A 12,542-nucleotide genomic window follows, 5' to 3' on the forward strand; every position below is an offset into this window, starting at 1 on the left:
ACTTGCTTTCACCACTCTTCATTTTTGCCAATCCAAAATCCTTAATTAGCATGATACATCTCTGTGAAACAGAAGAGCTAAAATAAGATCATGCTCCATTAGATGTGCAGAAATATCCCTATCTGGATTTTCCTACTAAAATAAATTTTTGAAAGAATACAATGGAAACCATACAGATGAAGTTAGGCATAGAGGCATAGTAGCACCTATTTGCATCTGTCCAATATTAGAAGAATAAGGGTTTCTGTGTAATTTAGAACAGAATTGAAGCTTCATCTTTGCTGAAGTTGTTAAAAAGTTAGAATTTCTACAATATGATAAAATAAATTTGTGTCAAAAAGTTACAGATGTTTTTCACTATAAAGTACATTTTTTTTGTTATAGTTTAGTGGTATAAATGATAAAAGTGAAGAATGTTAAATTGGTTCTTTTTTTAGACCTTAATTCAACTATTACCACAATGTCTTTTTTTTTTTTTTTAAGATGCAGAATAAAGCATTTCTTTAATTGTTCAAAGCCCTAAATATATCCTTAAAGCATCTTTAGTTATTTATATTTCACCTTTGTTTGGCAATCTCCATTCAGCAATACCTTAACTGAATCTTTTCCATGGGATAAAATATGAGTGCTAGCCTCTTTCTCATCTTTAAAGATCTGCTTTCCCTAAAGAATGCTTGAGAGATTTCAGCTCTTAAACAGCAGTAAACATGACTCAGACCTTTTTTGTTCTGGTTTGTTTTGCTGGTGAGAGAAACAGAGATGTGGCCACATGAACATGACAAGTGTCAGGTAGATGGCTAGGTGCCTTTGACACAGTGGAAAGTCTCCAATTATTTTCAGCCAGATCTGCACATAAGAAGCTACACTGTAATAGGATGTGGATCTTTGTAGTTGAGAAGTTGCCAGGACTCCAGGTGTTTGAAGACAAGGGACTTACTTCATCAGTCTTGCTAAAACATGTCAGAGGTGGCTCAGAATCAAATGTGGGACTGGTCAACCATTTGGCCGATGGCATTAAAAGATGAAAAAATTGCCCTAAAAAATACTTGTGCCTAAAGCTTGAGCAGAGACAAGGAACGGGAAAGTTCTCTTTATTCCGTGACTGAAGTAGTTAATACCACTGATTAATGTGTTAATTTCCTCCTTAATGTAAGGGTTTGTATTTAAAGCTGAAATTGTTTCATTGCCATGCACACTGCTCTGCATAACTCTGACACCCTCATCCCCTGCCAGCAGGAACTACAGCTGTTGGTAACCACTGTCTGTTCAGAGTATTACCCTAAGTAATCCATAGCACTGTGTTTACAAAATAAATATGCTTATCTATCTATCTATCTATCTATCTATCTATCTATCTATCTATCTCCACAGGTCTATCTGTACCTAGGAGAAGCAGTTGCTTCCACAGAAGTGTCATTGCTATGTATTTTATGTTGTCACACAACCTACCTGTCAGCAATAGTTCCTAAATTCTCATTCCCTTTTGAATAGATTGTAGTTAAGTTCACACTGTTACCTTGCCTCTCTTTGTGTTTCTTTCAGAAGCTTCAAGACCACTTGCATGTATCTTAGGGAAAACATCTCAAGGGCAATAAGATTTCTACCAGGTACATGAAAATAGATCAGAGAGGGTAGGTACTGTAAATGCCTCAATAAGAAAACATTTTCCAATGTGAACTATACACCAGAGAATCCTTGCATAGGAACACTTACGTCAAGGTTCATGTCAAGGTAGGTAAGAGAGGGAGCATTTAAGGATGCTAATGCAAGGAAAACTTCTATCAAGAATTTGCAATGAATTAAGATATGCAAAGACAATGTCTCATATCTCATTTAGCTCCATTGTTCATAAAATTATTTACTTTAATTGTTTAACTGTGTTTTTTTTCTTAGAATCCAGCATAATTTTTATTCTCTATAGCCTAGAACAAGGATTTGGCAGGATGCTAATTGCAGTTCCATTCTCAATAGCTACGTAGAAATAAACAAGGGGTACATGAGCCTCTAGATTGATTACAGTGCTACATTACAGATAAATAAAAAACAAGATCAGGTGTATTCTAAGGAGGAAGAGTCATGAGAATGTTAGAATGTTAGACCATTTAATTGTTGTATAGACTCTTTGCCTATAAATGCTATTCCTGCTTTGCGGGTTTTGTTTAGGCCACAAAAATAAATAACTTCCTGTAAAAAATTCCAGGTCCTGAAATCAAATCAATGTATTTTTCTCTTTTCCTTGGAATATTTCTAGTATGTTTGTATCTCACCTTTAGACTGTAAAGCTAGAAATTATCATGTACTATTAATATATCCCCCAGGTAGCACAAAAGTATCCTGCCAGCTTTTGTGTTCAGAATGCTACAGGGCATGATTCAAAAGTTGCTTTTTCCTTAGCTGAAATTAGAATACAGTTAGGCATGATGATTTAGGCAGATCTAATAGCTTGCCACTTGCCAAAATGGCAATGTCCTTTTCCCTGCTCAGCTCTTCCTCTGCCTCATGCTCTCACTACTTACCTTGCACCAACTCTGATGCTTGTTATATTCCTCTGCAGTATCCTGTTTTTTATAGTCATAATAACATTGTGGAATTTAAGAAGTCATCCATGCTCACAGCTCATCTCTGAAGTACCCCATTAGGCAAGTGATTAGTATTATTTTCTCCTTTTGCAAACTGGAAAAGTGTGAAAGAACTATGAACTGAAGTTATCACCAGCTTTTCAGAAGCAGTGCAAAGCTAGCACCAGGGGTCTTAATGTCACGTATTTATTCATTTTTGTGCTAGAATCACAAAGTTAAGTGATATGAATCATGGAAGTATTGAATTAGGAAATATGAGACTGCTGAATCCCTCAAAATAGGTAAATTGGCTTCTGATAGGCATGTTCACAGAGCACAGAATACCAAAGGTATACTGGTTGACGTATTCTTGATCTCCTACACCATGGGAGCAAGCACAAGGCATAGTAGAATAGTCAGGTTACCGCTGCAGAACACATGCATATTATTGCACATACTTCTCTGAAATGTTCAGTGTTGACACCCCTAATTTGATTCCAGTTTCACAAGGCTTTCATGAGTGCAATAAACCCTTGCAATCATCTGAAGAGGATTATAAAAGAAAATTGTAACAGCAGGAATAATACTTTTGTAGCAAAATAATGTTATTTAGTGATGCTTTCTGATATAAGTATATACTCAGCAGCTTGAGTTGTTTCCACTTGCCTGTGGTGAATTTTCTGGTGTTTTATTTATTTCACTGAAAGTCCATCCATCACATGTTGGCAGTATTCCTTTAAAAACAAATCTTTGAGAGAGGCAGGGAACAAATAATCTGATAACACTATGTTGAAGAGACATATTGTTTCTAATCAAACACTATAATTACTCTGCTAAGCAGTTTTTAAATAAAAAGTGAAAACAATTTCAGAGATTAATATAACCCCTCTTATTTTCTGTATTGTAAGGAATTTAAGCCTCTTTTTATTCCTGTTATCCATTCTAAGCAATAGAATGGACTTAACGAGGCTTGTGGGCTGCTGCTTGGTGCTAGTTATGCTTGCATTGTGAGAAACTGGTTATAGAAATGTTGCTGGTATTAAAATTATAGTCTACATCTCATCCATTGGAATGTCACTATCCATACATTTGTTCCACAATCACATTCAAGAAACACAAATTTCATGTGATTTTTGTTATTAGAGTAGCAGTATAATTACAAGATTTCTTCAGAGAAAGTCAATGCAGTCTGAGTTACAAAATAGTGCAGTTAATAGTCATGGATAAGATACATGTTCACACACACAGGTGTGTGAACTTTGAAAGCTGGTGGAAATGTGAAAAGATAGTTCTTGGTAGTGTACAAAAATGTTGATTTAAAAATCAGTATGCCACTTGGTCAGGATAACTTTGGACTGGTAGATGCTATAGATGTGAACAGACAGATAATCCAAATAGCTAAAAAAAACATCACTTACCAGAGGAATACCACTGTCAGATAGCAGAAGTTGGTATGGATTAGAAATTTGTCATCCCCACACCTCTGGCTCCAAAGGGAGCGAACAATACCCGTTATTAAAGCACCAATAATGCACAAAAAATGTTCATGGACATAAGACATAGTACTGAACAATGAAATTTAATCTGGAACAGTTTTCAAGTATTGATAGCCCTTGCACTAGAAAAGAAGTAATTTTGCAGTTCAGCTTCCCTGAGGGCATTTATCTGAAGATCTCACGCTCCTATAACATGACTGGTGCTCCCTTTTTGTCTTGGCACCTTTCCTTCTAGTAGTTCCTTCAAGAATGAGTCATACTGTGTAATGAGATATTGTCACAGGACTCAAAGAGAAAGAAATAAAGTATAACTTATTTGAGAATCAAATAACATAAAATGTTAGTCCCAAGGGCTCAGTTAACCAGTTATTTCTATTTTTATTCCTTTATGCAATGTTTTAAATGCACCAATTTTACTTTTTAGATAGCCCCCAGTTTTAAAGACTCTCTGTATACTATATATTGTGTTAATGGACCACACTGCTGAAGTGAATGGGTAGACTTACAAAGCCCTATTGGGCTTTAGTAGTTTTACAATGAATTTCAAAAGGTAAGGATTTAACTCCATAGTTTCCAGACTGAAGACTACTTTTCACATAGACTGGTATGGAGATATCAAAAAATTGCCATCTTCCCTGGAAATGAAACCATGGAAATTATACACACATACCTGCACACTAATTGCAAGAATACATTCAGTTCTCACACTAGTGATTTCGATCCAAGTGTAGAATCATCACCATTACAATGCAGTGAAATCTCTCTAGCACATATGACAGTTTCCAGCTAGGTAGAGGAGAAACAAACCTCTGCATTTCACAGTAATTTTAAATGTCATGATTTGGTGAACAAGGATACCCCACTGCAACAGTTCCAGAAAGAAAAAAAGAAAAAAAAGGAAAAAAAAAATCATTCTCCAGAATAACCAACTGCAGGTATGCATATGCAATTACTAGCCTGCTGCTGCAACATCCTAGCTGTCTTCCCAACAATACCCACTGTATGTCTGGCACTTATCAGTTCCCATAATAATTAAAATGCTATACTTTCTATCCGACTGTCTCTGTCCACATTGCCCTCATTAATGTAAGAAACATTGGACCAAGCTCCTGAGAATGGCGAATGAAAAACAGCTCACCTGAAGTATACAGCTTTGAACTTTCCACACTAACCTCTAGTTTTTTTCAGTGACGTATCAGCAACAACAATGACCAAATAGCATGGTACCAGGAACGTTATAGTTACTTCAACAGTCTTAGGAAGTGCACATCTATTGAAAATAAACTATAAGGTTGTGAATAACATCTAAGAGTCTTATTGTCCTATTTCTGAGGAATTCATATGACTAAAGCCAGCTGGATGGCTTTCATCTCTGCAAACTGACTCCATTCATCTTTTTCTTCAGCAGTTTCTGTGACTTGTTGTGTAGGACTCCACACATCAGCTTTCAAGCTTTGATGTTGGAGTGAATCCAGAGGAGGGCCACGAACATGGTCTGCTATGAACAGAGAGTTGTGGTTGTTTGACCTGGAGTAGAAGGGGCTCTGGGGAGACCTTATAGAGGCCTTCCATTACTTAAAGGGTGCCTACAGGAAAGATGGAGAGGGACTCTTTATTGGGGAGTGTGGCAATAGGATGAGGGGTAATGGTTTTGAGCTGAAGGAGGGTGGATTTGGATTGGACATTAGAAATTCTTTGCTCTGAGGGTGGTGAGACACTGGAGCAGGTTGCCCAGGGAGTTTGTGGATGTGCCATACCTCAAGGTGTTCAGGGCCAGGTTGGATGGGGCTTTGAGCAGCCTGGTCTGATGGAAGGTGTCCCTGGCCATGGCAGGGGGGGTTGGAACTAGGTGATCTTTAAAGTCCCTTCCAACTCTAACCATTCTATGTTTCTATGATTCTTTGATTCTATGATGTTCCCACAATACAACAGGATCCATCTGTAAACAAGGCATATTTCTTTTCATTTTTTGGTAATTGTTATGGTTTGAGAGACCCATAACAATTTGCTGTCATTTAGACAATCATTCTATCACCCAATGACCCTTCCCCACCTGGGAAAGGGAAATCGGGAAAAACAAGGAAACCCAGGAGCTGAAGTATAAACAGATTTAATAGAAAAAGATTAGATAATTAACATTAACAGCACTAAAGAAGCAATATTGATCCTGACACCAATACCGAATATGCAAAGATTATACTCAGCCGATTCTATCAGTAGGAAGCTGTACACTTCCAGCAGTGACAGCAAATGTTGGACACTGCGAGCACTACAGCTTCAGGAGGAAGGGAAGGCCTCAGGGCTCCGGCACCAGGGCATGAAATTCTCAGGATGGCAGCCATCGAGGGAGAGAGAGAACTTCGCAGCAAACTTTCTAATTTATAATGAGTGTGATGTTGATGGTATGAAATCCTGTTGGCCAGCTTGGGTCAAGTGCCTGGGTCCTGCTCCTCCTCGTCCCTGCACCTGGCTAGCTCAAAAACACTGAGACCTTGAGACCCACACACCATAGCTGGCTGTAAAGTAAATATTTTCACAAATAAAGACACTGGAGTCTTCTGAAAGTGCAGTTTTCCCAAGTATTAGAAGAGAAATTAGTCCTGTGTCTCTCAAACCAGGACAGAGGCATAAATGGCCAACTCTCACCTCTGAAGGAGGCTAACAGCAGCATCCTGTGGATCCATGCTAGGATTGCTGAGGTTCACTAACTTGCAAAAGAGTCTAAATGCTAAGCTGGCAAAATAAGCTGATGACTTATATTTATGTAGGTTACATAGAGATAGGGAAGAGTTTGAGGATATCTCAAGAGGACCTAGGAAAACTAGATGGAATAAGCAGCACTGACACAGTTAACTGCAAAGCAACAGGCAATAGGAAGACTGAATAGTTGTGTGACCAGTACTCCCTGCTCCTGGCACCTGGTAATATGGTTAGCATAACTAATGCCATTTTTTAAGGCAAATGGCAATTCTCTATGACTGAGCTTGTCATGTATCAGGCTCCCTTCCCTGCCTCATCAGGTCTTGAAAGTCCTGTTCACCAGGCAGGCTTCTCCATCTCCATATTAGCCTCAAGGTTTCTTGGCACCAGGCCACCTTCTTCCCTTCTTACAGACTTGAAAGTCCCAGGCACCCGTACAACCAAGTTGTGATGACCCTGTCACAGAAAAAGGAAGCATAACAGCACACAGAGCACTGTCTATAAAATCAAGTAGTTACAAGACTTAAGTGGGACTTGGACCTGAACTGCTGCTGGATGGCAAAACCTGTGATCCCTCAGTGGCCAGGGACACCTCCGCTGTTGTCTGCTTCCTCTGAGGATTGAGTCTAGATTATGATTATTATATTGATATGGCAAGTCAAGTGTTAAGATTTGACCCAATCTGCAGAGGGTCCAGGTGTTAACCATAAGTTAAGGTGTGCTATAAAATTCAGTGCTATGCTACTTATAAAATCGGGCACACTGATTCCAATTAGAAAAGTCATGTGCTACTGTGATCACAGAATTTTATGCTATGCTGATCATAAAATAAAATAGCTTTAATTGTAACTACAAATTAGTGCCATCATCATTCTGCTGACGATCCCCAAAAGAATCTGTTTGTCCCCATAGTGACAGGTGACAAGTAGTACAACAGCTTTCATTTTAGGATGAATAGTGACATCTCAGTAGGGTAGCCATCAGGCATATCCATCTGGAAAATCATCTGTTGTGCCAGTGCAGGTTTTGGGTCAGACCACGTCCTGTCTTATGCAGCACAGGAGCACAGGAACTGGGAAGAATACAGATAGGACAGCAGCTTCATAGAAGCACAGAACAACTTAGGTTACACAGAACCTCTAGAAATCACTGGACCACTGTCCTACTGGGCCAGTATAAATCTGCATATTCAGGCACTTCTCCATTTGAGGTCTGAATTTCCAACACTAGAGATCTCATTACCTCTCTGGGACCCTGTCTCAGTGCCCAACTTTTCATCACTGTGTAGAAGGTCCCATTACTTCCAGGAGGTTGTGTGGTGCACTGGAACTCAGAGCAGAGAAATAGTCAGAAATTCTGTGATCATTGCATGTTACAGTAAAAAGCAGGGAAATGTTTGTATCAAAGTGACAGAGTTCAGGCTGAATGAAGGTCCGGTCAGATTTTGCAACCCATGAAGAACCCTGTGCTTCTGCAGCCACATAATTGTCAGAAATCATAAGTTTCTGAAGGGTAGCTCGGATTGAAGGACACAATTCCAATGATTCCAGACTGCCCATGCCTAAAGCAAATCCGTGAAGCAGCCCATATCAGTCACCCAAGCCAGCTATTACCAAAAAGACAGGCACCTAAAGATGCAAACAGATGACAAGTGGGATGCTTGCAAATACCCTGTACTCTAATTTCAGCTGGCTTTATGAAGCTGCTTTTGCAAATTCTACAGGGCATCTATATGTGACAAAACCCTTCAAAATCTGACTTTGAATAGCCCATGTGACACAAGAAAACTAAAGATAACTGAATGTAAACCACAGTGGTTCTTGGAGGGAAAGAGATCATCACAAATGTAAAATTCAGGAGGAATATTATCTGTTTCTCTTTTCCTGCAGCATGAAAATATAGGACAAATTGGTTGGAATTGAATTACTAAAACATGATCACAGTATGAGCACTTCTCCTTACTCAGGAATAAACTAGTTGCCAGAAGATATAATTTTTGGAAAGTACAAAAATCAGGTCTTCCTAGTAAACCTGTTTTTAGTCCTGAACATGCACAAAAAGGAAAATACGCAGAATTTTTGTAGCCTGTGGGTAACAAACTGATCTGTAATCATTAGCTGAATATAAAGCAACATGCGCAAATAAGAGGAATCCAAATGCATTATGGATGCACACACCCTTTTTGAACTATCCAACATTAGTCAACAAGAAAGAAGCATATCAAGAAAGAGAATATTTCTCTGTTTTGTGATGTTAGTTCTTAACGTGCTGAATGCTTGTGATTTTTTGCCTAGCCCAAAGCCATAATAACCAGAAAGATTTTCCTCCCTTCCAGGTTTGTTGTGGGTATTTGATATGGAGAGCTGATCAATACTAAAAGCGTTGGACTTGTTTTCTTGTAGAATAACTGTAAATTAGCTATGGGAGCACTGTTTGAATGTTTATTAATCTAGACAGTTCTTTGCTCTGTATTTCATGTGATACTTTTTCTTCTTTATCTTAATTTGAAATGCATTGCATGTACTACAACACTTATTACACATGGAAACCAGAACCAAGAGAGAAAAAAAAAGTCTTGTAAATTCCAGAGCAGCTGGTACTTAACTTAATTATTTAATTAAATTAAAATGATTAGGAGTTTGCACACTTAGTCGGCTCAAATTAATAACTTCTGTGCAATAATATACATGTATGAAATGCCAGCTCTTCATTTGGTCTCAGTGGAGAAAAGAATCTCTTTATTACTCATTATCTAAGGGGGAACAAATTGCAAAGTCTGTCCTGGTATTTCTACTTCAAGAGATGCATAGCCAAGCAGAAGCAGATGTTCAATTCAGATTGTAACATTTTAGGAGTTGTTATTTCACAGAGAAGTTTTAAGAAAGTTCTCTTTCAGTATTACTGCTCCATCCCTATGTTTTGTAAAAAAATAAGCCAGAAACCAACCAACCAGAACTCGTAACTCCAGTCAAAGCTCTGAAAAGATGAAGCCTGGTTCCTCCAAAAAGCCATGTTAAAATGACTCAGAGCAGGGACTAGAAGTACTGCATGTGCAGATATAACCTGCATGAGCAGACCTGGTTCCTCCAAAAAGCCATGTTAAAATGACTCAGAGCAGGGACTAGAAGTACTGCATGTGCAGATATAACCTGCATGAGCAGACTGGGGTTGGAAAGCAGCCTGTGCACATCCAAGAGTGCTGTGGTCCTTGCAGATTCAGGTTGGAACAACCTCTGAGATTGGCATGCTCCACAGGCAATAAAAATATTAATCTCATTTCTCTGCTATGCCTGTCTTGCATATTCTTCTAGCTTCATTCATAGGTATTATGCAGCTTTGGCTTTTCCTGGGGCTATCCAGTATCTCTGTCTTTTCTATCCTCCCACATTGCTGAGATTTGATGGTAGCTAAATTAAGAGAACCTCTGAAATACTAGAGAATCTGCCTTGCATTGGCATCATTTTGTTTACCTGTCACTCCAAGCTGCCTGTCAGCACAGCAGAGAAAACATAGTTCCTCATTAAGCCACAAGGGACAGTATTGGTTGAGTTTGAGGTGCTCCTGGGGACTTCCTGCCCCTCCTATGCCTCCATGCTGGAGAAAAATTCTTGCAGGGAAGATGGGCACAACAGGAATTAGGGAGCTTCTAGACTCCTGGGTAATGAGATCTTTCAAGTTTTAAAGAAATTGAAACTTATCTTGCTTCAGGGCAAAAACTTACCCTTGTGTAAAGGACATGCCATTCCTAGAAACAGCAACTGTTGGGAGTCTTGCAACCCCCTGAAATACCCTGGTACTAGCCAGTTTAGAAACAGAACACTTCTCAGGCTCAGGCTGAGAAGTTGCTTCAAAAAAACCTAAACTCAAACAGGATGAATATGCCAAGCAGAGATGAGAGATCAGCACTAAGGATGTAAAACCAATTTCCAATGTTTTACAATTTCCAGTTGCCCAGGCCAATAAAGGAAGTGTGTTATCCTCCTTTCCAAACAAGCTGATGGCAATGCTGCAGGAAGTCCTGCTAGGAAGGAATTATAATCGAACCCTGTTTATATAGTGGAGGAGCTCTGTTTTCAGGAGGTCACTAAAACATGCAGACATGCTTACCTTAAGCACACTGCATGACAATAACCAAACTCAAGGAATTCCTTTGCATTCAAAAGAGAGAATGAGGCTTCCTGTAGTGAATGTGCAGCCAAGAGCAAGGTTGAAATGCTCCTAAAAACAGATAAAAACTTCATGTGAAAATCCAATCCATCTTTAACTCATTAAGACAATTAACTCATGAAGATAACTCACTCCATTCTGCCCTCAGAATTCATGACTGGGGGTGCGTGTGTCAAATATGCTACAGGTATAACTCTGATGTTGGGCTTCAACAACACCAACAGGGCACTATATAGGTGTTTGCCAAAATGCAACAGAGCACTACACAGGTGACTTGTAACGACAAGTACATAAAGGGTCCCTCTTCTCTTCCCCCTCTTATTCTGAATATAAGAAGAAAAGATATGAAGAGGTCCATTTCCCAAACAGTTAAAAGCAACACAGCAAAGTATGACGATCTCCTGATATCTTCACACCACTCTCTGAACACTGTACAACATTGCTTTTCCCTTCTTCAAAAGATGCTACATCTCAATTCTAATTTCAGGTCACCCTTCTACACAGAAAGAATGTCAGGACTTCTGCTGTTCATGTTAAGAACATGTCCATGGCTCCTAATGAAACTGGAACGTTTTCGTGCAGAGTTTTGACCTGTATGAAAAGAACAGAACTCCAGAGCTGCAGGTCCCCAGCCTGCTCATCTCTCGGCATTCAGGGGCTTGATAAAGCAACAGGGAGATGGTGCTTTACATGAAAGTATAGATATGGAAAATCCTGTCATATGCTGGAATGCTTTCAATGGAAGGGATGAAAAAGGTAATCCCAAAAGGAAAAGAACAATCAAGTTGTTATTGCTTATATTGATGGGTCTGAATTCTGATTGGTGGAAGCCTCCCAAAGATATACTTGTGAGGCCTTCTCCACCCTTTATTTCAAGCTGAATTCCACCTGTGCAGTGTAGACATAACAAAACCACAACAAAACCTTCTTGTCCCAGATCGGCATGCGCAATTGAAGCACTACAGGCCAAGCTATCACCTGCGTAGTTCTTTTGCCTGCTTAATTTATTTCTTGTGGCAGAGGCCATAGACAGGCCTGGAGCCAGCAGCCTAAGGACATTCCTAACCCCACTCAACCATCCATTCAATGCCTCCAGCCTTCTTTAAGGCCAGACCAAACCAGCACTGGGATGGGGACTAAAGATTCCGGTGAGATTATCACAGCTGGGCAGAAAGAACTTGGGAAAACCTGCTATAGTAGATGTTTACCTTCAAGCAAATAAAGAAAGATAAAAAAAGCAATACTAAATGGTCACAACTATGGTGGCCCAGAAGATGACAGATCCTCTTGGCAACACGCAAGCTGAGCAGCATGACTCACACAGGTATCATCTCTGTATTTGATTAGCAGGTAGCCCTTACCTAGGAACAAATCTGGGAAAGGCACCTACCAACAAAACACACAATACCCTGTTTGCTTAGCATCAGCTTTAGCTAACCACAGGGCTTGATGACATCTGGGCCCAGTCTAAGACCCTCCATCACACTGTGGGACACACAGGTATCAGTGCTAGAGAAGTCAGAGCTCAAACTATGCAGACAGTGGCTGAAGACCATTCACCCTAGCTGCAGGTGTCCCAGCCTCTCCAGACGACAGGCCATGGGAACAGACAGAAGATCCT

Source organism: Vanellus vanellus (genome assembly GCF_965231255.1).
Source record: "Vanellus vanellus genome assembly, chromosome: Z".
NCBI classification, from domain to species: domain Eukaryota; kingdom Metazoa; phylum Chordata; class Aves; order Charadriiformes; family Charadriidae; genus Vanellus; species Vanellus vanellus.